At 42.3% G+C, this 24,345-nt stretch overlaps 1 protein-coding gene and 1 non-coding gene across 3 annotated transcripts in view; both read right to left on the bottom strand.

Moving 5' to 3' along the window:
• Positions 1 to 14,891, bottom strand: part of LOC121547366 (protein phosphatase 1B) — a 48,178-nt gene extending 33,287 nt beyond the window's left edge. For both annotated transcript variants that reach the window (XM_041858617.2, XM_041858616.1), the window contains exon 1: positions 14,549 to 14,891. The gene's annotated coding sequence lies outside the window, so the exon portion shown is untranslated. The remainder of the gene's footprint in view (positions 1 to 14,548) is intronic.
• Positions 14,892 to 18,546: 3,655 nt separating this feature from the next.
• Positions 18,547 to 18,640, bottom strand: trnai-uau. The gene is made up of 2 exons: positions 18,603 to 18,640; positions 18,547 to 18,582 (listed from the first exon to the last, which is right to left on the bottom strand). It is a non-coding gene; the product is annotated as a tRNA-Ile (tRNA).
• Positions 18,641 to 24,345: the final 5,705 nt, after the last annotated feature.

Genomic DNA, 24,345 nt, shown 5'->3' with positions numbered 1-24,345 from the left:
CTCTACCTACATGTACACTACCATTCGAACATTACATTGTAGAATAATAGTGAAGAGATCAAAACTATGAAATGACACATATGGAATCATGTAGTAAACAAAAAACTTAAAATCAAAAGATATTTTATATTTGAGATTCTTCAAATAGCCACCCTTTGCCTTGATGACAGCTTTGCACACTCTTGGCATTCAACCAGCTTCACCTGGAATGCTTTTCCAACAGTCTTGAAGGAGTTCCCACATATGCTGAGCACTTGTTGGATGCTTTTCCATCACTCTGTGGTCCGACTCATCCCAAACCATCTCAATTTGGTTGAGGTCGGGGGATTGTGGAGGCCAGGTCATCTGATGCACCACTCCATCACTCTCCTTATTGGTAAAATAGCCCTTACACAGCCTGGAGGTGTGTTGGGTCATTGTCCTGTTGAAAAACAAATGACAGTCCCACTAAGCCCAAACCAGATGGGATGGCGTATCACTGTAGAATGCTGTGGTAGCCATGCTTGTTAAGTGTGCCTTGAATTCTAAATAAATCACAGACAGTGTCACCAGCAAAAAGCACGCCACACCATAACACCTCCTCCTTCATGCTTTACGGTGGGAAATACACATGCGGAGATCATCCGTTCACCTACACCGCATCTCACAAAGACACAGTGGTTGGAACCAAAAATCTCCAAATTGGACTCCAGACCAAAGGACAGATTTCTACTGGTCTAATGTCCATTGCGCTTGTTTCTTGGCCCAAGCAGGTCTCTTCTTCTTATTGGAGTAGTGGTTTCTTTGCAGCAATTCGACCATGAAGGCCTGATTCACACAGTACCCTCTGAACAGTTGATGTTGAGATGTGTCTGTTACTTGAACTCTGTGAAGCATTTATTTGAGGTGCAACATTTCTGAGGCTGGTAACTAATGAACTTATCCTCTGCAGCAGAGGTAACTCTGGGTCTTCCATTCCTGTGGCGGTCCTCACGAGAGCCAGTTTCATCATAGCACTTGATAGTTTTTGCGACAGCACTTGAAGAAACTTTAAAAGTTATTGAAATGTTCCGTATTGACTGACCTTCATGTCTTAAAGTAATGATGGACTGTCGTTTCGCTTTGCTTATTTGAGCTGTTCTTGCCATAATATGGACTTGGTCTTTTACCAAATAGGGCTATCTTCTGTATACCCCCCTACCTTGTAACAACACAACTGATTGGCTCAAACGCATTAAAATAAATACATTCCAGAAATGAACTTTTAAGAAGGCACACCTGTTAATTGAAATGCATTCCAGGTGACTACCTCATGAAGCTGGTTGAGAGAATGCCAAGAGTGTGCAAAGCTGTCAAGGCAAAGGGTGGCTATTTGAAGAATCTCAAATATAAAATATATTTTGAGTTGTTTAACACTTTTTTGGTTACTACATGATTCCATATGTGTAATGTCATAGTTTTGATGTATTCACTATTATTCTACAATGTTGAAAATAGTACAAATAAATAAAAACCCTGGAATGAGTAGGTGTCCCCAAACTTTTGACTGGTACTGTACATATTACCTCAACTAACCTGTGCCCCCGCACATTGACTCTGTACCGGTACCCCCTATATATAGCCTCGCTACTGTTATTTTACTGCTGCTCTTTAATTATTTGTTATTTACATTTTTTTGTTAACACTTATTTTTCTTAAAACTGCATTGTTGGTTAAGGGCTTGTAAGTAAGCATTTCACGGTAAGATCTACACCTGTGGATTCGGCGCATGTGACAAATACAATTTGATTTTATTTGAAAGCTCTTACAGACTTACTCAGAAAGACTCACAGCTGTAATCACTGCCAAAGGTCCTTCTACAAAGTATTGACTCAGGGGTGCGCATACTTAAGATATTTCTGCATTTCATTTTTTATAAATTTTGTAAATACATGTTTTCACTTTGTCATTATGGGGTATTGTGTATAGATGGGTGAGAGAAAAAATCAATTTAATCCATTTTAAATTCAGGCTGTAACACAAAATGTGTAATAAGTAATGGGGTATGAATACTTTCTGAAGGCACTGTATCAAATTAATTTGATTAAATCTAATCAAAATCTAATTTATGTTTCAGCGTGAAATTCCAAATGCCTGTATCGCAAGGGGGAAAAAAAAGAGTTTTTCATGGAGCATTTATGTATTTTTTGACTCATCTCATTCGCTCGTCCTGTGCTGTGCTGTGTGCACCTTCCCATTCACACACCAAGCCACTTCCCCTGCCACTGACAAAGATAAAATATCACTTCTTCTTCTCTGAAAAGCCGTTTCAACTCGCTATTTGCATTTGGTCCAACAGAATCGATCATATTGAGATATTATTTTACTGTAATAGATTAGAATATTAGCACAGAGCAGACCCTACTAGAACTGGAGTATCAATGAACATTGATTCTGGAAAATGTATTCTCAGTTTGTCGAACGTGGCAGTGCAGTGCAAAGTATGGCCAGCAGCATTTTAGCCATAGACTTATGTGCTAGCTTTCTCGTCTGTGTTTTATAAATTTGCAATGAACATAAAAATACGCATTTATTGATTTCAACATCTAAACAAAGTGGACAGGCTAGCGTGCTGTTCAAAGTTTAGTTGGAGACGGACAGGAGGGTGTGCTCATAACAGTTCAACTGTTTTGCCTTGTTTGCTAGCAAATAGATCCAAGTTGGCTAGACTTGAAATAAAGATTAGTTGGCTACTCTACTAGCACATGGGCTTGTTCTTGAGATTGTTCATGAGATCTATGTTAATTTTCTATAATGCCTGCTACAAGAAGTTGGTCATTATTAGTGGATGGTTTTGGTAAAAAATTGAACAAAAAATGCATTTTCATCGAGACTTGAAAGCCAGATTAGTAATTGCAAAAAAGCAGGTTAAACTATTTGGATTAAATTACTAGTGGGTATTATGGTTGTGGAAGGCCTATATGTAGCCTAGGTATAATTTTACAAGCCCTGAATTCATGAGATTATTGCTGACTGTTCGAAAATGCAGTCTATTGACCTTTAAATTGTGCAACAAAACTTATTTAGAAATAACAAATATCAAAAATAAACCGGGATATTAAATTTGGCCATATCGACCAGCCCTAAATCGCGCACAAACACAAATACACACTCGGCACGACAGGCACGTGCCCAAAAAAGGTTGGTAGGCACAAGGAGTGACTCCCCAGCTGGCCTCTGAAGAATGAGAGTGTGTGTGTGTGTGTGTGTGTGTGTGTGTGTGTGTGTGTGTGTGTGTGTGTGTAAGTGAGAGACAGTGGGGAGCACACAAGCCATGATGCTCTGTAAAAACACAGTCTATTAATAGTGTGTGGTTTGGGTTTCAGGCTCAAGCTGGGGAAGACACCCCATTCATACCTCTACTAGCCCCCATTTCTCCCTCTAGCCCTCTACTAGCCCCCTATCCCTCTACTAGCCCTAGTCTAGGCTACCCCTTCCTCCCTATACTCAGAGTTGAAAGCCACGTCCACAAATTGGATAAAACAAACATTATTTCTTATTGACCCCCATTTAAAGAGCCAACTTCGCCGTACATTGTTTGTTATACAGAAATAACAAAACATGCCAAAAAGCTGATGTGTTGTTCAATGCACATGTAGCCAGGTCCAAAATCCCGACCTACGGTTCACAATGCTCCCACGTAGGGAAATATAGCCTGTGAGAAGAGGCCTTTGGCTTCAGGCTATTAGGTGTGGGAAAGTGTGAAATGTGGCGATGCGGTGTCTAAGTAGGCTACACGTAGCTATGTGTGTGAAAAACATTTAAAATCACACGCAAGACATTTAACTTGTTTAGTACAGTCCATTTGTAACTCCACTCACTACTTGTAGTTGTATAGTCCGTTTGTGTTGTTGGTCTTGGCTAGCTTACGGTTCTGGTTGGTAGCTACAATATTATGTTTTTCTAAGTAGTGAGCACGCTAGTGAGCAGGCAATGTTGAAAAGTAAATCGTTAGACAGGTTGTACTTTTCTTAAATGTCGTTTTGTAATTGACTAAAACAAGCAGATAAGAAAACAGCGTTTGAAAAATGTTACGTTTTTGCTGTGAGCCAATGGGGTAGCCTAGGTAAGCACAGGTTGTTTTCCCCACAGGAGGGCAGGGTTGTGACATTCTATCTAATACCGACTGGGTCTATATCACTGTGTGTGTGTGAGTGTGTGTTTGTACAGAGCATCTGTCATGTTAGGCAGTACAACTCTCTAAAAATAACTCACTACTGTTGCCTAGCAACCAAACATGCAGTCTAGGCTTCATTCAGCTACCTCACACGCATCCACACTCTCTCTCAAATAAAATGGGAGCAGTGTGTGTGTGTTAGAGAGGAGGAACTATTTTCATTGCCCAGCCTGAAACGACAGGGAAACAAAGCTCCAGCTTCCTTCTTAGTACCCCCTTTACTCTCCTGTGGCATTTGGATGGACTGACTGCTACACACACACACACACACAAAAGTGACATAGCTGTTATTGAGACACATACACCCCTGCTTTTGGATGAAACCACAGACTCTCGACCACTCAACCCTCGAAACTGATGTCATCCCACTTAAAACCACACGCCGAAACCAGGACTCAGATCTACCTCAGCCACACATGGTTGTCAAGAACCACTGGCACTGCAGAGGGAAGTGGAGGCCAGTGATTACATAACTCTAATGCGCGCAGAGTACAGCTCTGTGGTCACACACAGACGTCACTTTTCAAACTGTTCACAGATCCATTTAGAGTCTTCCATTAGGCTTGAAAGAAAGGCATTTCTCTGTACTTCTGTATGTGACATAACTTGAAACCCATTTGAATTCAATCACTTTTTGACAGCAGCCCTTTTGATTTGATCAAAACCTTCCATACATATTTTCCCTTTGTAGAAGTGCTCAGAAAGTTAATTTTTTGACCTGAATGCCAAACATTCAAGAGATAAAGTTGACCCATTTTGCATACCTTACCATGACACAGTCATGTCTTCATCAATGGAAAATATAGGTATACTGCACTGTTGGAGCTGGAAACATAAGCATTTTGCTGCACCTGTGATAACGTGTGCTAAATACACGATATGACCAAAAGTATGTGGACACCTGCTCGTCAAACATCTCATTCCAAAATCATGGGCATTAATATGGAGTTGGTCCCCCCTTTGCTGCTATAACAGCCTCCTCTTCTGGGAAGGCTTTCCACTTAATGTTGGAACATTGCTGCAGGGACTTGCGTCCATTCAGCCACAAGAGCATTAGGGAGGTCAGGCACTGATGTTGGGCAATTAGGCCTGGCTCGCAGTCGGCGTTCCAATTCATCCCAAAGCTGTTCAATGTGGTTGAGGTCAGGGCTCTGTGCAGGCCAGTCAAGTTCTTCCACACCGATCTCGACAAATCATTTCTGTATGGACCTCACTTTGTGCACAGGGGCATTGTCATGCTGAAACAGGAAAGGGCCTTCCCCAAACTGTTGCAACAAAGTTGGAAGCACAGAATTGTCTAGAATGTCATTGTATTCTGTAGTGTTAAGATTTCCCTTCACTGGAACTAAGGGACCTAGCCCGAACCATGAAAAACAGACCCAGACCATTACTCCTCATCCACCAAACTTTACAGTTGGCACTATGCATTGGGGCAGATTGCGTTCTCCTGGCATCCGCCAAACCCAGATTTGTCCGTCGGACTGCCTGATGGTGAAGTGGGATTCGTCACTCCAGAGAACGCGTTTCCGCTGCTCCAGTGCTCCAGTCCAATGGCGGCGAGCAAAACACCACCCCAGCCAACGCTTGGCATTGCACATGGTGATCTTAGGCTTGTGTTCTTAGGCAGTTCTTGTGCTGACGTTGCTTTCAGAAGCAGTTTGGAACTTGGTAGTGAGTGTTGCAACCGAGGACAGCAGATTTTTATGCGCTGTGCTTCAGCACTCGGCGGTCCCGTTCTTTGAGCTTGTGTGGCCTACCACTTCGCGGCTGAGCCTTTGTTGATCCTAGACGTTTCCACAGCACTTACAGTTGACCGGGGCAGCTCTAGTAGGGCATACATTTGATGAACTGACTTGTTGGAAAGGTGGCATCCTATGAAGGTGCCACGTTGAAAGTCACTGAGCTCTTCAGTAAGGCCATTCTACTGCCAATGTTTGTCTATGGAGATTGCATGGCGGTGTGCTCAATTTTATACACCGGTCAGCAACGGGTGTGGCTGAAATAGCCGAATCCACTGATTTGAAGGGGTGTCCACATACCTTTGTATATACAGTACCAGTCAAACGTTTGGACACACATACTCATTCCAGGGCATTTCTTTTTACTATTTTCTACGTTAAACAAATCAAAATATATTTGAGATTTGAGATTCTTCAAAGTAGCTACCGTTTGCCTTGATGACAGCTTTGCACACTCTTGGCATTCTCTCTACCTGCTTCATGAGGTAAGGATATTGGTTCCGAGATTCTTCCGATAGCATTGAGGAGCAGAACACATCAGTCACTGGCTTCATCAATAAGTGCATCGATGACGTTGTCCTCACAGTGACCGTACGTACATTCCCCAACCAGAAGCCATGGATTACAGGTAACATCCGCACTGAGCTAAAGGGTAGAGCTGCCGCTTTCAAGTAGCGGGACTCTAACCCGAACGCTTATAACAAATCCCGCCATGCCCTCCGACGAACCATCAAACAGGCAAAGTGTCAATACAGGACTAAGATTGAATCGTATTACACCGGCTCTGACGCTGGTCGGATGTGGCAGGGCTTGAAAACTATTACAGACTACAAAGGGAAGCACAGCCGCGAGCTACCCAGTGACACAAGCCTACCAGATGAGCTAAATCACTTCTATGCTGGCTTCGTGGCAAGCAACACTGAAGCATGCATGAGAGCATCAGCTGTTTCGGATGACCATGTGATCACGCTCTCCATAGCTGATGCGAGTAAGATTTTTAAGCAGGTCAACATTCACAAGGCCGCAGGGCCAGATGGATTACCAGGACGTGTACTCAGAGCATGCGCTGACCAACTGGCAAGTTTCTTCACTAACATTTTCAACATGTTCCTGACTGAGTCTGTAATACCAACATGTTTCAAGCAGACCACCATAGTCCCTGTGCCCAAGGACACCAAGATAACCTGCCTAAATAACTGTGTGTTTTGGGTCATTGTCAAGCTGGAATACCCATCCACGACCCATTTTCAATGCCCTGGCTGAGGGAAGGAGGTTCTCACCCAAGATTTGACGGTACATGGCCCGTCCATCGTCCCTTTGATGTGGTGAAGTTGTCCTGTCCACTTAGCAGAAAAACACCCCCAAAGCATAATGTTTCCACCTCCATGTTTGACGGTTCTTGGGGTCATAGGCAGCATTCCTCCTCCTCCATACACAGCGAGTTGAGTTGTTGCCAAAGAGCTCGATTTTGGTCTCATCTAACCACAACACTTTCAATCAGTTCTCCTCTGAATCATTCAGATGTTCATTGGCAAACTTCAGACGGGCCTGTATATGTGCTTTCTTGAGCAGGGGGACCTTGCGGGCGCTGCAGGATTTAGTCCTTCACGGCGTAGTGCGTTATCAAATGTTTTCTTGGTGACTATGGTCCCAGCTGCCTTGAGATCATTGACAAGATCCTCCCGTGTAGTTCTGGGTCCCTCACCGTTCTCATGATCATTGCAACTCCACGAGGTGAGATCTTGCATGGAGCCCCAGGCCGAGGGAGAATGACAGTTCTTTTGTGTTTCTTCCATTTGCGAATAATCGCACCAACTGTTGTCACCTTCTCACCAAGCTGCTTGGCGATGGTCTTGTAGCCCATTCCAGCCTTGTGTAGGTCTACAATCTTGTCCCTGACATCCTTGGAGAGCTCTTTGGTCTTGGCCATGGTGTAGAGTTTAGAATCTGATTGATTGATTGCTTCTGTGGACAGGTGTCTTTCATACAGGTAACAAGCTGAGATTAGGAGCACTCCTAATAGCACTTTAAGAGTGAGCTCCTAATCTCAGCTCGTTACCTGTATAAAATACACCTGGGAGCCAGAAATCTTTCTGATTGAGAGGGGGGTCAAATACTTATTTCCCTCATTAAAATGCAAATCAATTTATAACATTTTTGACATTCGTTTTTCTGGATTTTTTTGTTGTTATTCTGTCTCTCAAATAAACCTACCATTAAAATTATAGATTGATCATGTCTTTGTCAGTGGGCAAACGTACAAAATCAGCAGGGGATGAAATACTTTTTTCCCCCTCACTGTTCGTGAGAATGCTATTCATTGACTACAGCTCAACGTTCAACACCATAGTGCCCTCAAAGCTCATCACTAAGCTAAGGACCCTGGGACTAAACACCTCCCTCTGCAACTGGATCCTGGCCTTCCTGACGGGCCACCCCCAAGTGGTAAGGGTAGGTAAGAACACATCTGCCACGCTGATCCTCAACACGGGGGCCCCTCAGGGGTGCATGCTCAGTCCCCTCCTGTACTCCCTGTTCACCGTCATGGCCAGGCACGACTCCAAAAACATCATTAAGTTTGCCGATCACCGACAATGATGAGACAGCCTATAGAGAGGAGGTCAAAGACCTGGCCGTGTGGTGCCAGGATAACAACCTCTCCCTCAACGTGATCAATACACAGGAGATGATTGTGGACTACAGGGAAAAAAAGAGGACTGAGCACGCCCCCATGATCATCGACGGTGTCCACATCACCAACAAACTATCAAGGTCCAAACACACCAAGACAGTCGTGAAGAGGTCACGACAAAGCATATTCCCCCTCAGGAGAATGAAAAGATTTGGCATGGGTCCTCAGCTCCTCAGAAAGTTATACAGCTGCACCATCGAGAGCATCCTGACTGGTTGCATCACTGCCTGGTATGGCAACTGCTCAGGCTCTGACCGCAAGGCACTACAGAGGGTAGTGCGTACGGCCCAGTACGTCACTGGGGCCAAGCTTCCTGCCATCCAGGACCTCTATATCAGGCGGTGTCAGAGGAAGGCCCTAAAAATTGTCAAAGACTCCAGCCATCCTAGTCATAGACTGTTCTCTCTGCTACCGCACGGCAAGCGGTAACGGAGCGCCAAGTCTAGGTCCAAAAGGCTTCTCAACAGCTTCTACCCCCAAGCCATAAGACTCCTGAACAGCTAATCATGGCTACCCAGACTATTTGCACTGCCCCTTCTTAATGGGTTTGAGCCAATCAGTTGTGTTGTGACAAGGTAGGGTCTGTATACAGAAGACAGCCCTATTTGGTAAAAGACCAAGTCCATATTATGGCAAGAACAGCTCAAATATGCAAAGAGAAACGACAGTCCATCATTACTTTAAGACATGAAGGTCAGTCAATACGGAACATTTCAAGAACTTTTAAAGTTTCTTCAAGTGCAGTCGTAAAAAACCATCAAGCGCTATGATGAAACTGGCTCTCATAAGGACCGCCACAGGAAAGGAAGACCCAGAGTTACCTCTGCTGTAGAGGATAAGTTCATTAGTTACCAGCCTAAGAAATTGCAGCCCAAATAAAACCCATCAGAGTTCAAGTAACAGACACATCTCAACATCAACTGTTCAGAGGAGACTGCGTGAAGCAGGCCTTCACGGTCGAATTGCTGCAAAGAAACCACTACTAAAGGACACCAATAATAAGAAGATACTTGCTTGGGCAAAAAAACACGATCAATGGTTCCAACCGCAGTGTCTTTGTAAGATGCAGAATAGGTGAATGGATGATCTCCGCATGTGTGGTTCCCACAATGAAGCATGGAGGTGGTGGTGAGATGGTGCTTTGCTGGTGACACTGTGTTTTATTTAGAATTCAAGGCACACTTAACCAGCATGGCTAACACAGCATTATGCAGCGATAAGCCATCCCATCTGGTTTGCGCTTAGTGGGACTATCATTTGTTTTTCAACAGGACAATGACCCAACACACCTCCTGGCTGTGTAAGGGCTATTTGACCAAGAAGGAGAGTGATGGAGTGCTGCATCAGATGACCTAGCCTCCACAATCCCCCGACCTCAACCCAACTGAGATGGTTTGGGATGAGTTGGACCGCAGAGTCAAGGAAAAGCAGCCAACAAGTGCTCAGCATGTGGGAACTCCTTCAAGACTGTTGGAAAAGTATTCCAGGTGAAGCTGGTTGAGAGAATACCAAGAGTGTGCAAAGCTATCATCAAGGCCAAGGGTGGCTATTTGAAGAAACTCAAATATAAAACATATTTTGATTTGTTTAACACTTTTTTGGTTACTACAGGATTCCATGTGTTATTTCATAGTTTTGATGTCTTCACTATTATTCTACAACGTAGAAAATAGTACAAATAAATTAAAACTCTTGAATGAGTAGGTGTGTCCAAATGTTTGACTGGTACTGTGTATGTGTATATATCAGAGCATATGAGCGGAGTGGAGCGGTGAGAATCTCAGCTCCTCGCTCACGGAGCTGTAACGGCGTTTTTGATCGCCAGCTGAAGCATGTGAATGGGGCATCTCAGATGTAAATTTGACAAAGTAAAGTACTGATTTATCATAGTTTCTTGGGGGAGTGTAGCCCGGTTGAGCTGCGCTGGCGAAGTGTTGCATCCCTTCGCGTTCTCCTTTACTCAGCGGTTCATAGTCCATGAAAATCATTTCAAAAAATGCTACATCCAGCTCTCTTTTTCTCTCCCTCGTTATGGTTGGGCCTTTGCGTGCAGTGAATAAACTTTTGAATTCCTCAACCCTTTTCTCTTGTTTCTGCTGCTGCTCCTCTCGCTCTATAAAATACAAATTCATGGACGACACAAATTAAATTAAACAGATGGATTCTGGGTCAGGCTTGAGCATGCTTCAGACTCGTGGTGTGAGCGAGCGAAATTGGAGCGGGACATAGGGCGACGCTCCGTCCTTTTAAAAATGCCGCTCTGCGCTCTGTTCAAAATCCGTCCACTCACGCTCCACGCTCGCTCCCGCTCCACTCCGCTCATATGCTCTGGTATATATATATATATATATATATATATATATATAGTGTATTTGTACGCGACCAATAACATTTTATTTGACACAGCACAATAGAACAGTAGTGATGGGGCTATCTGTTCAGCTGTCATATCCAGTGGACGTGGCTGTCCCAAATCAACTCCTCAAACCTAGCACCTGTTGGTCCCATGTTTCATGATATGAAACAAAAGATCCAGAAATGTTCCATACTCACAAAAGGCTTATTTTGCTTATATCACTGTGAGCATTTCTCCTTTGCCAAGATAATCCATTCACCTGACAGGTGTGGCATATCAAGAAGCTGATTAAACAGCATGATCATTACACAAGTGCGCCTTGTGCTGGTGACAATAAAAGGCCACTCTAAAATGTGCAGTTTTGTCACACAACATAAATGCCACATGTCTCAAGTTGAGGGAGCGTGCATTTGGCATGATGACTGCAGGAACTTCTACCAGAGGTGTTGCCAGAGAAATGACTTAATTTCTATACCATGTTGTTTTAGAGAATTTGGCAGTACCTCCAACCAGGCTCACAACCGCAGATCACGTGTAACCACATCAGCCCAGGACCTCCACATCCAGCTTCTTCACCTGCGGGATCAGTGGGAAAATGCTCACCTTCGATGGCCACTGGCACACTGAAGAAGTGTGCTCTTCACAGATTAATCCCGGTTACAACTGTACCGGGCAGATGGCGTCGTGTGGGCGAGCGGTTTGCCGATGTCAACGTTGTGAACAGAGTGCCACATGGTGGCGGTGGGATTATGTATGGGCAGGCATAAACTACGGACAACGAACACAATTGCATTTTATCGATGGCAATTTGAATGCACAGAGATACGGTGACAAGATCCTGAGTTCCATTGTCGTGCCATTCATCCACCACCTTCACCTCATGTTTCAGCATGATAATGCACAGCCCCATGTCACAAGGATCAATTCCTGGAATGTGAAAATGTCCCAGTTCTTCCATGGCCTGCATACTAAGCAGACATGTCACCCATTGAGAATGTTTGGGATGCTCTGGATTGACATGTACGACAGCGTGTTCCAGGTCCTGCCAATATCCAGCAACTTCGCACAGCCATTGAATAGGAGTGGGACATCATTCCACAGGCCACAATCAACAGCCTGATCAGCTCTATGCGAATTAGATGTGACGCGTTGCATGAGGCAAATGGTGGTCACACAAGATACTGACTGCTTTTCTGATCCACGCCCCTACTTTTTTTTTGTATCTGTGACCAACAGATGCATATTTGTATTCCCAGTCATGTGAAAGCCATAGATTAGGGCCTAATGAATTTCTTTAATTTGACTGATTTCCTTATATGAACTGTAACTCAGTAAAATCTTTGAAATTGTTGCATGTTGCGTTTATAGTTTTGTTCAGTGTAAAATCGTGAGAATCCAAATAGATATCGTATATGCACCAAAGTATCATGATCGTATCATGAGGTCCATGGCAATTCCCAGTCCTACTCCCTCGGTCCGTCTCTTCTCCCTAAGAGTGATTCCTCATGAAACCCAGACAACAAAATACCATCATTTGGGGGACTTTCACTAAATGTAATCCATATAATCGTCCTTTGGAGGAAAGATTGTTGACATATATTTGACATTTGTATCTAAAGCATAGTTGGCATATTTATGACATTTTGGCCTTACCCAGGCCTCCTTTAAGACTCCATGTTTCATCTGTAGATGCTACAAATCAGAAATTGGTGTCATATTAAGCTTTACCGCTTGCTCTGTAGTACGAGTTGTATTTTAATTTCAATAGAAAATATGTACATTATGAATATTGACAAAAATAAACAAATATTCTAAATAATAATCAGTCTTCTAGTAGTAATAAAGATAGGGATGTGTAAATGATAAGGATCTGTCTAAGTTAACCTAATTGCTCCTAGTGTCACTACTCTGTCTGTCTGTGTGACATTACTCTCTCTGATACCTTGAAGTAGTTGTTTCCCTTGCTCTGCAAGGGACGTGTCTTTTGTGGAGCGAAAGGTAACGAGGCTTCGTGGGTGACTTGACGATGTGTGCAGAGGGTCCCTGGTTCGAGCCCAGGTTGGGGCAAGGAGAGGGATGGTGTGTGTATATGTCCTTATCTCCCAGTCAGAGTCTAGGTCAGTGGTTCCCAACTCCAGTTCCCCCAACAGTACACAATTTTATTGTAGCCCTCAGGGTCTGCAGGTGACTTTGACCTCGCCCACCACCCCTCAGGGGTCAGAAGTCATCCCCCAGACTGCACGGACCGCCACACACACCTAAACCCACCTGTCCCACTACTACACCCAGGCCAAAACATGGTGGCCATGCTCTAACAGCACAGTGCCAGGGGTTTGTAGCATGGTGAGTACCTGCCAGAAGACACCGACCCTACCATTATGCTTGTTTACACTGAGCTGCACTGAGGTCAGAACACAGTCATGGTTACATTAACTGGGAAAACAAGCAGTATTTCAATCTTCTCTATGGAGCAGTGTTGATAAAGGTACAATTTGGAGTACAGTGCCATACCCCATCCCTGCATTGATGTACGTTTTCCACCCATATCTTGCGCGGCCTCAACGTCTTAATGTAACCATGATTGTGTTCCGACCTCTGCGCAGCTCAGTGTAAACAAGCCTACTGGTAGGGTCAGTATCTTCTGGCAAGGTGAATACACCAGTTGTGGGTTTGATTCTCCCATGGATGGGACACAAACTAGCAAGGTAAATTAATGGTAATATTCAAAATCTCCCAGCATGTCTGGCCATCACATATAATCAGCATTACTTTATGTAGTTAGCTGGCTAGTTAGCAAGGAAAGTGTAGTCAATGATTAACGTTAGTTACATGCTAGCTTTGGGACAACATCGGGAGTCTGTATGGGTTTGACTCGCTGCGTTGTGCATAGTTATGGTGTGTGGCGACAGAAAATAACCATACAACAATATAGCCAGCTACTAGGACCCCTGGGGGTACTTAGCCTATCCACAGGTGGTCCTTGAGAAGACTCAAGAGACCATAATGCTTACTGGTAAAAAGCACATGAGGGGGTACTTCAGGGGGACAGTAACGGAAAAAGGTTGGGAACCACTTGATTATATAATTAACTGTGCTAATATTACGCTTGATCCGATTAGATTATTTCTGGCACGAGCGGATGTTTGTTGGTCGCGTTAAACAACTGACAACAAACCAAACGCTACAGTTAGCTAGATAGCTAACGTCAGTTAGCAAGGTGTCATCTGAAAAATAAGTGGCTAGCTATTTAGCTAAATAGTTGGCAAAATAATGAAATTTCCCAGCCCACGCACCGTATTTGAAAACAATTGATGCACCTTTTAGACGACGTTGACAGTCAAAAGCATGTAACTAACGTTAATGCAGTTAACTAGTTAATGTTAGCTGGTATTCAAAATAACAGAACACAAATTCATGTTCATGCGAGAATCAACCACTGGTGACGATAACGTCAGTTACAGTAAGTAGTAAGCTAGTTAAATGCGAATAGGCCATGCTAGGCTAACGTTAGCGAGCTAGCCAACACAACGATTGCCCCCTAGCTAAACCTCTTCATTTATACTTACGTTTCCAACTGTAAAACGAATGTAGATGTTTTTTAGGTCCCTGCGTAGTGGATATTGTCGTGGTGATATATTATTTTGTTTCCTTATTTGACAAAACAAAATAAGCGAGTTTGGCCTCAGATGAGCGGCGATAATTCCTTTCTCGGCGGTTCCCTGTTTGGATGGCGTAGGTTTTTACGCATGTTTGACACCAAATAGGTTTCTCACATCAAACAAAAAAAAAAACTATTCTGTACGTTTCTACACAAATATGGACAGTCAGAATTAGTTATAATAGACAACACAGGCGAATCTCGCACTTTCGTCCTTTGGGTGCTGAATAAGAGGTGCTATTTTTGGTACTTGTTCGGTGATTGGTCAAAAATTATCGAGGGTGCTAACATTGATTGGTTGAAATTGCTGTCAATCAGCTCTGCCCTCGTTCAAATCTGCCGTTTCATTGGTTGACGTGTAACCGTCTGACGTTTTTTAAAGGTGCGCTCGTTTTCCCGATGGCATGTCCCGACATCAGCAGATGAGCTCAGGGGTTGAAAGTCAGTTAAAACAAAGAAATTCGTTTTTAGTTAGGCAATGATGTGGTCTTCCCATACTTCAAAAGATTTACAACTAGATGATTCAAAACACCTAAGACACACACAACTCTATCCTCCACAGCACACACACACCCACACATTAGAGAGGGAGTGACACTGAAGAGAGATAGAGAAAGAGAAAGGAGAGGGAGAGAGTGAAGAGTTATAGGGAAGTAGGATGAGGGAGGTCAACGATAGATAGTGCAGAAAGACAGTCTGAGGTCTTTAGGATTAATATCAGCAATTACTCCTCCCTGTAAAACCAGGGACGCTTGTTTTCATGTAGTGTTTCTTTGTGTTTTCCAGCAGGATTAATCTCAGTTTTATTAATGGACAACTCATTAGATATCACAGCAGCTTTCCCCCGAGGCCAACACACAGCCACTGTGTTTGTGTGTGTGTGTGTGTGTGTGTGTGTGTGTGTGTGTGTGTGTGTGTGTGTGTGTGTGAGTGTGTTTGTGTTTGTGAGTGAGTGAGTGAGTGAGTGAGTGAGTGAGTGAGTGAGTGAGTAGAGTGGGTATTTTAATTTGCTAAAATTTAGGATTAGGGTGGGTAGAATTGTATCATTCTTCTCTGATCTCAGGATGTTCAATCTCAGTTTACCCCCATGAACAAACATACACACATTGGCAGGCTCCAGTCGGCATGGGGGTTAGTGGTGTGTGTGTGCATGTGTATGAAAGAAACCGGGGGTAGGGGGTCAGGGGCTGTGTTGCTCTGGCCCCTTCAGGGGATTTAGAGTCTTATAGCAATGGATCAGAACCTAAATTAAAAACTGTACTGTACTGTACAGAAAACAGTGTCACACACTGAAATCTGAGCACTGATAAATTGTGTTCACTGATTGTGTTTGTGGCCGGATGAAGGAAAGAGGGAGAGAGGGAGGGAGGGAAGAATGAAGGATAGGTAAGGGACACAGATGTACACTCTCATTTTCAGTCCAGAAATCAGATATCTATGTCACATCATTACTACAATATTCTGCTTGTTCATTCCCAGTTAACACATTTTACGGAGTTTATACACACACATACACACATATTTGATTGCACAATGAAACATTGGTAATAGAAATAACACAAATATTTAATAGGTCATACAGATGCTTGGTGGCTAGCCTCTTTAACAATGTTCTGTTAGCTTTACATTGCGACCTGCCCCCACCTGGCCCCAATACTTTTTTGGTGGCCCTGGCCTCAGCGATGGAAACACAAAAGTCTGAGTCTTCAATTCATGAATTTAAATGTATTCACAGAAATTACTGGTCAGTTTTCATTTCATGAATTTAATTTTAATTCACTTCCTGAATCGACCAAATAAAAAAATGGAAATGGCCCTAACCCAGGTTAAAGAAGCTGCAACCTCCTGGGGTTTGATACCAGGCTGTGTCACAACCGGCCGTGAACGGGAGTCCCATAGTGCGACGCACAAATGTTCCGAAGGACACATGACTCGACCTTCGCCTCTCCCGAGCCCGTTGGGCAGTTGCAGCGATGAGACAAGCTCGTAATTGGATCACAATTGGATATCACGAAATTGGGGAGAAAAGGGGGGTAAAATTAGAACAAAAAATAAAAAAATAAAAAAATAAAAAAATAAAAAATATAAAAATATAAAAAAATATAAAAAATAAAAGTATATATATATATATATATATATATATATATATATATATATATATATAAAAGAAGCTGTAACCAAGAAGAGGCGCTAAAGGGTTTGGATAATACTGGGTGGGACAAGATGTGTAGGCTACTATACTATAGCAATGGGACAAAGATTTGGGAAGACTGGGTTGGGGCTGGGTGTGATATGTCCTTCCCTCTGGTTGAGAATGACAGATCACACTCAGTTTGCATTGTTATGATTACGAAACAGGCGTTTCATACAGTACTTTCATTACGACAGATGCACAATGGAAAAAGCCCCTAACATCTGCAACAGCAAAACAATGTTTCCTTTTAACATTCTAAGTAAAGCTTTTAACATATTTCCAACGGGTAGAGAGACCCTCTGCTAGTCAGTTGCAACATTGTCCCTAATACAAAGACAAAATGTATTTTCTCTCCTGTTTACCAGTAGGGTGTACTCTTGAGCAGCTATTAAAACACTATTTGAACAACCCAAAACGTCTGGCATCTTTCGAGAGCTCTGATTTTCCGACCTGAAGATCACTGACATCATGATTTGACCTCGTTTTTTCCGGAGTTCCCAGTTGGCTTGTGGTGCATTCAAGAACTCTGAAAAAAACTAGGTCAAATCATGATGTCAGTGATCCTCAGGTCGGAAAGTCAGAGCTCTAGATGCCCAAGTTCCCGAGCTGAAATTCTAAGTTGGATGACGTTCAAAACTATTTTTCCCAGTCGGAGCTAATTTTTTCCCAAGTTCCCAGTTGTCTTCAATGCACTGAAGTCGGAAGTCATATTTCAGAGTTTCGAGTTCCCAGTTGTTTTGAATGCGGCATTGAAAGCATCATAAATACAGAGATGGCACCATTGTAAACAATTATGTATTGTGCCACGTTCAAAACAACTGGGAAAAAACGAGTTCCGACTGGGAAATATATTTTTGAATGGTCACCCAACTCGGAATTCCAAGTTGGAAACTTGTGCATCAGACTTTCAGACCTAAAGATTACTGACATCATGATTTGACCTATTTTTCAGAGTTTCCAGTTGTCTTGAAAGCACCAATAAACCCTGAATTGCTGATGCTATGTATTGGCCAATGAGAGACTATTGGCACTCCCCAGAACCGGGCTCTCCAACCGTGTTCCCGGAGAGCAACCATCCTGCAGATTTTCATTCCAACCCTAATCTAGCGTACCTGATTCTAATAATTAGCTCGTTTAGCAAATGAACCAGGTTAGTTACAACTGGGGTTGGAGCGAAAACATATAGGAGGGTACTTAGCTCTCCAGGAACAGGGTTGGAGAGCCCTGCCCAAGAAGAAGCAGTCCTCCATAGGAATGAATGGGATTCTATAGTATTGCGCAAGAAATATAAGTGAAATATGCAATAAAATTGCGCAATTAAATGTTTCAAGGACAAAAATCACATCTATTTAGGTATTATTTTGTTGTAGTGGCCACAGTAACATTAGAAAAATTATAATTTACGGGAAATGTTTTTATATATGTTTTCATTTTTTATTTGTATGTTTAGCTCACATGATAAGATTTTAAATGTAGGCATTAAGGTGTCTGTAATAATAAACGTGGCAAAAACTAATGTAGACATTAATAAATGCATTTCTATAGTTCCCAAAATCTTTTTCACAATGGTGGGGGAGTGCCAATATGGGGGCACGGTGACTTCAAAACAGCACTCCCTTGTCAGTGATCCAGTGTATATATAAATTATTGGTTGGAATTTGTGTACTTCGAGTAATTTCTTCACAGCCGTTCTGTAAGCGTTAAAAATTCTCTGCTCCAGGTGAGGCTCGAACTCACAACCTCGGCATAGCTCAACTCAATACTGCTGTATAAGTACCGCGCGCTAACCGATTGCGCCACTGGAGCCCTGATGTTGCCGGCTAGGAATACAGTTTAAGAATGTCATGTTTGTTTTTTAGGGAAACGTCGACTTGTACATCTTTTTTTTTTCATTTTCTACATCCAACAAAGTAGCTTGCAGCTAATTGTATGGCTAAGTATAACCGACTGCGACGTTATGCAGTGAAATCACTGGAGGGGAGGAACGAGGGAGGAGAGAAAAAAAGGTACAGGAGAATGCTGGGTCAGAAAAGATTAGATAAGAGGCTAATGGGAAATAAAAGTTACAAACATGAACAATTAGCTAATAATATTCTTCCTAAATATCTCATGATATGTGGAATAACAGGGACCAACTTGGCACCTGAGGCACAGACTTTGATCAGGCCTCATTGCGCCCATCCTTTCCATTCCTCCCTGAGACCAACCATCACCACCAGGCCTAACACACACTAAACAGACTGTAGAAGGAGTGAATTCAGTGTATTGTATTAGGCTATTATTTATTTGCCAGTATCCTGGGGCAAAGATTATTCTTATAGCCAACCCTATTTCCCTTATTCATCTGTGGTTGTGAGGTTCTTACTGAAATGCCTCTGTGAAAAAGAGGTATTGTATTGTATGTCTACTGTCTGTGTCCCATTGTGTAGTCTATAGCATTCACTAGCCGTCACGATGGAGTTAGTTTATGTGTGATTATTAGACTGGAACAGTCTGTCATTAATTCTGTGTTTTTGAAGGCAGGAGGCAGAATATGAGAAGTCACACTATGAAACAGCACACATAAAACAATAGGAGGGGAGGGCGAAAGGAAGGTGGTGTATTTGTTTGATGTTATGGTCTCACCAAAGCATTCCAAGCATAACTCACAGAAATATTTGTAATATATCATATGGTATGTATTAATTCATCATCCATTTTATATGATATGTTATGAATTACAATTCGTACAATATGTAACGAATTTGCAAAACGTACAATGTTACGAATTTGCTAAACGTATGATATGTTACAAATTCCAATTTGTTGTGGCTAACGTTAGCTAGGTGTCTAATGCTAACGTTAGGTAGCTCTAGGGGTTAGGGGTTAAGGTTAGGGTTAGCTGAAAGGGTTAAGGTTAGGGTTAGGGTTAGGGGAAGGATTAGCTAACATGCTAAGTAGTTGCAAAGAAGCTAAAAAGTAGTAAGTAGTTGCAAAGTTACTAATTTGAGTGGCCTGGATTTACATTTACTCTGTTACGTCTAGTCTATGAGACCAGTCAGCTGTGGTGTGCTGTAACCATCAGTGTGATTGGTGTTCTGAGCAGTCTTCATTCTTCTCTGGATGTGGTTATTATTCTGGAGCACTGTGTTTCCATGGGATATTTATAACATCATTCAGATATCAAATACCCAAACCAGAGAAACCATCCCATCTGTCATAACAAACAGACACACGCACGCACGCACGCACGCACGCACGCACACGCACGCACGCACGCACGCACGCACGCACGCACACACACACACACACACACACACACACACACACACACACACACACACACACACACACACACACACACACACACACACACACACACACACACACACACACCCACCCACACACACACACACACACACACACACACTGACCCCTGGGAATAGGACAGTTGAATTAATTCAAGCGTCAGGCCCTCTGAAGAAAAGGACACAAGGAGACATGGAAAGGAGACGAGGAAACATAAAGGAGGCGAATAGAGAAAAATCTGTAATGTGTTTTGTTTTTAATCAGCATATTTCATATTTCAACACGTGACGTACAGAAACACCAACATAAACATAATGGAGAAGTAATCAAAGATCAGCTGATCAGGAGGTTTGACCTCAGAGGCATGCTGCTGCAGGAGACATGTCCTAAATGGCACCCTATTCCCTAGTGCACCAGATGGCTCTGGCCAAAGGTAGTGCACTACATAGGGAATAGGGTGCCAAATCAGATTAGATCTGTCATGACAGTCCCAGGTTCTGTTGAGCAAAGAGGAAGTGTTCTGCCTAGAGCAGGGCTAGTTAGAGCATAGAAATAGAGTGGCTAGACTGTACAGTGTTGCAATGGGTATAGTAATATACAATGGCTCTGAGGGAGAGGAACGTACATCTATGTTGTTGCCTCAGAGGTTCGCAGTGTCATGGAACTGCAGGCTACAGAACGATGCAGTTATCCTTTTAAATGATAACAATCCCTTTAACCATCTAGATATGATCAAACCATCCCTTTAAATCCAGTTGATCCGATCTGGTTAGTTGATATCTGGTTAGATCTCTCTGACACACTGAGCAGAGCTATATATACAGTGCCCTCCTTAATTACTGGGACAGGGAAGCATTTTTTCTTTGTTTGGCTCTATACTCCAAAAGTTTGGATTTTAAATCAAACAATTACCACGAGATCAAAGTGGAGACTGTCAGCTTTAATTTTTGTGTATTTTCATCCATATCGGGTGAACCCCTTAGGAATTACAACACTTTTGTTATATAGTTCCACATTTTAGGGGAGCAAAAGTATTGGGACAAATTCACTTATATGTGTATTAAAGTAGTAAAAAGTTAAATATTTGGTTCCATATTCATAGCACGCAATGACTACATCAAGCTTGTGACTCTACAAATTTGTTGGACGCATTTGCTGTTTGTTTTGGTTGTGTTTCAGATTATTTTGCTCCCAATTGTAAGTAATGTATTGTGTCATTTTGGAGTCACTTTTATTTTAAATAAGAATATAATATGTTTCTAAACACTTCTACATGAATATGGATGCTACCATGATTACGGATAATCCTGAATGAATCGTGAATAATGATGAGTAAGAAAGTTACAGACAAACAAATATCATACCCCCCCAAAAATGCCTCCCCTGTTATTGTAATGGGGATATGATATTTGTCTTGGGGATATGATATGTGTGCCTTTTAGAAATTACAGCACTTTTTGTACATAGTTCCCCCATTTTAGGGGACCAAAAGTATTGGGACAAATTCTCCTACACTACCAGTCAAAAGTTTGGAAACACCTACTCATTCAAGGGTTTTTCTTTATTTTTACTATTTTTTACATTGTAGAATAATAGCGAAGACATCAAATCTATGAAATAGCACATATGGAATCATGTAGTAACCCAAAAAGTGTTAAACAAATCAAAATATATTTGAGATTTGAGATTCTTCACCCTTTGCCTTGATGACAGCTTTGCACACTCTTGGCATTCTCTCAACCATCTTCATGAGGTAGTCACCTGGAATGCATTTCAATTAACAGGTGTGCCTTCTTAAAAGTTAATTTGTGGAATTTATTTCCTTCTTAATGCGTTTGAGACAATCAGTTGTGTTGTGACAAGGTAGGGGGGGGGTATACAGAAGATAGCCCTATTTGGTAAAAGACCAAGTCCATATTATGGAAAGAACAGCTCAAATAAGCAAAGCGAAACGACAGTCCATCATTACTTAAAGACATGAAGGTCAGTCAATACGGAACATTTCAAGAACTGCAGTCGCAAAGACCATCAAGTGCTATTATGAAACTGGCTCTCATGAGGACCGCCACAGGAATGGAAGACCCAGAGTTACCTATGCTGCAGAGGATGTTCATTAGAGTTACCAGCCTCAGAAATTGCAGCCCAAATAAATGCTTCACAGAGTTCAAGTAACAGACACATCTCAACATCTGTTCAGAGGGAATTGTATGAATCAGGCCTTCATGGTCGAATTGCTGCAAAGAAACCACTACTAAAGGACACCAATAAGAAGAACAGACCTGTTTGGGCCAAGAAACATGAGCAATGGACATTAGACTGATGAAAATTTGTCCTTTGGTCTGGAGTCCAAATTTGAGATTTTTGGTTCCAACCGCCGTGTCTTTGTGAGACGCGTGTGGGTGAATGGATGATCTCTGCATGTGTAGTTCCCACCGTAAAGCATGGAGGAGGAAGTGTTATGGTGTGGGGGTGCTTTGCTTGTGATACTGTCTGTGATTTATTTAGAACTCAAGGCACACTTAACCAGCATGGCTACCACACATTCTGCAGTGATAGGCCATCCCATCTGGTTAGGGCTTAGTGGGACTATCAATTGTTTTTCAATAGGACAATGACCCAACACACCTCCAGGCTGTGTAAAGGCTATTTACCAAGAAGGAGAGTGATGGAATGCTGCATCAGATGACCTGGCCTACACAATCCCCCGACCTCAACCAAGTGTGCAAAGCTGTCATCAAGGCTATATGAAGAATCTGAAATATAAAATATATTGGATTTATTTAACACTTTTTTGGTTACTACATATTTCCATATGTGTTATTTCATAGTTTTGATGTCTTCACTATTATTCTACAATGTAGAAAATAGTAACAATAAAGAAAAACTATTGAATGAGTAGGTGTGTCCAAACTTTTGAGTGGTACTATATGTGTACTAAAGCAGTAAAAAGTTAAGCATTTGGTCCCATATTCATAGCACTACATCAAGCTTGTGACTCTACACATTCGTGAATGAGTGAGAAAGTCAGTTTATGGTAGCATCCACATTCATGTAGAAATGTTTAGAAACATATTCTATTCTTATTTACAATAAAAGTGACTCCAAAATGACACAATACATTATTTACCATTCATTTATATTGAGGATATAATAATCTGAAACACAACCAAAAAAACAGCAAATGCATCCAACAAATTTGTGGAGTCACAAGCTTGATGTAGTCATTGCGTGCTATGAATATGGGACCAAATACATAACTTTTTACTATTTTAATACACATAAGTGAATTTGTCCCAATACTTTTGCTCCCATAAAATGGGGGGAACTGTGTACAAAAAGTGCTGTAATTTCTAAGTGGTTCACCCTATATGGATGAAAATACTTTCAAATTAAAGCTGACAGTCTGCACTTTAACCCCATGGTAATCTTTTCATTCAAACCTTCGAAGTATAGAGCCAAACGAAGAAAATATGCAGTGAATTCAGAAGTATTCAGACGCCTTGACTATTTCCACATTTACAGCCATATTCTAAAAATGATTAAATCGTTTTTTTCCTTAATCAATCTACACACAATACCCCATAATGACAAAGCAAAAGCAGGTTTTTAGAAATTCTAGCAAATGTATAAAATAAAAAAACGGAAATATTACATTTACATAAGTATTCAAGACCCTTTACTCAATAATTTGTTGAAGCACCTTTGGCAGGGATTACAGCCTTGAGTCTTCTTGGGTATGATGCTACAAGCTTGCCGCACCTGTATTTGGGGAGTTTCTCCCATTCTTCTCTGCAGATCCTCTCAAGCTCTGTCAGGTTGAATGTGGGAGTGTCGCTGCACAGCTATTTTCAGGTCTCTCCAGAGATGTTCAATCAGGTCGAAGTCCGGCCACTCAAGGACATTCAGAGACTTGTCCCGAAGCCACTCCTGCGTTGTCTTGGCTGTGTGCTTAGGGTCGTTGTCCTGTTGGAAGGTGAACCCTCGCCCAGTCTGAGGTCGTGAGCGCTCTGGAGCAGGTTTTCATCAAGGATCTCTCTGTACTTTGCTCTGTTCATCTTTCCCTTGATCCTGACTAGTCTCCCAGTCCCTGCCGCTGAAGAACATCCCCACAGCATGATGCTGCCACCACCATGCTTCACCGTAGGGATGGTGCCAGGTTTCTTCCAGACGTGACGCTTGACATTCAGGCCAAAGAGTTCAATCTTTGTTTCAACAGACCAGAG

The sequence above is a fragment of the Coregonus clupeaformis genome, chromosome 31 (genome assembly GCF_020615455.1).
Source record: "Coregonus clupeaformis isolate EN_2021a chromosome 31, ASM2061545v1, whole genome shotgun sequence".
NCBI lineage: Eukaryota > Metazoa > Chordata > Actinopteri > Salmoniformes > Salmonidae > Coregonus > Coregonus clupeaformis.
This window is presented reverse-complemented; position numbering and strand designations above follow the sequence as displayed.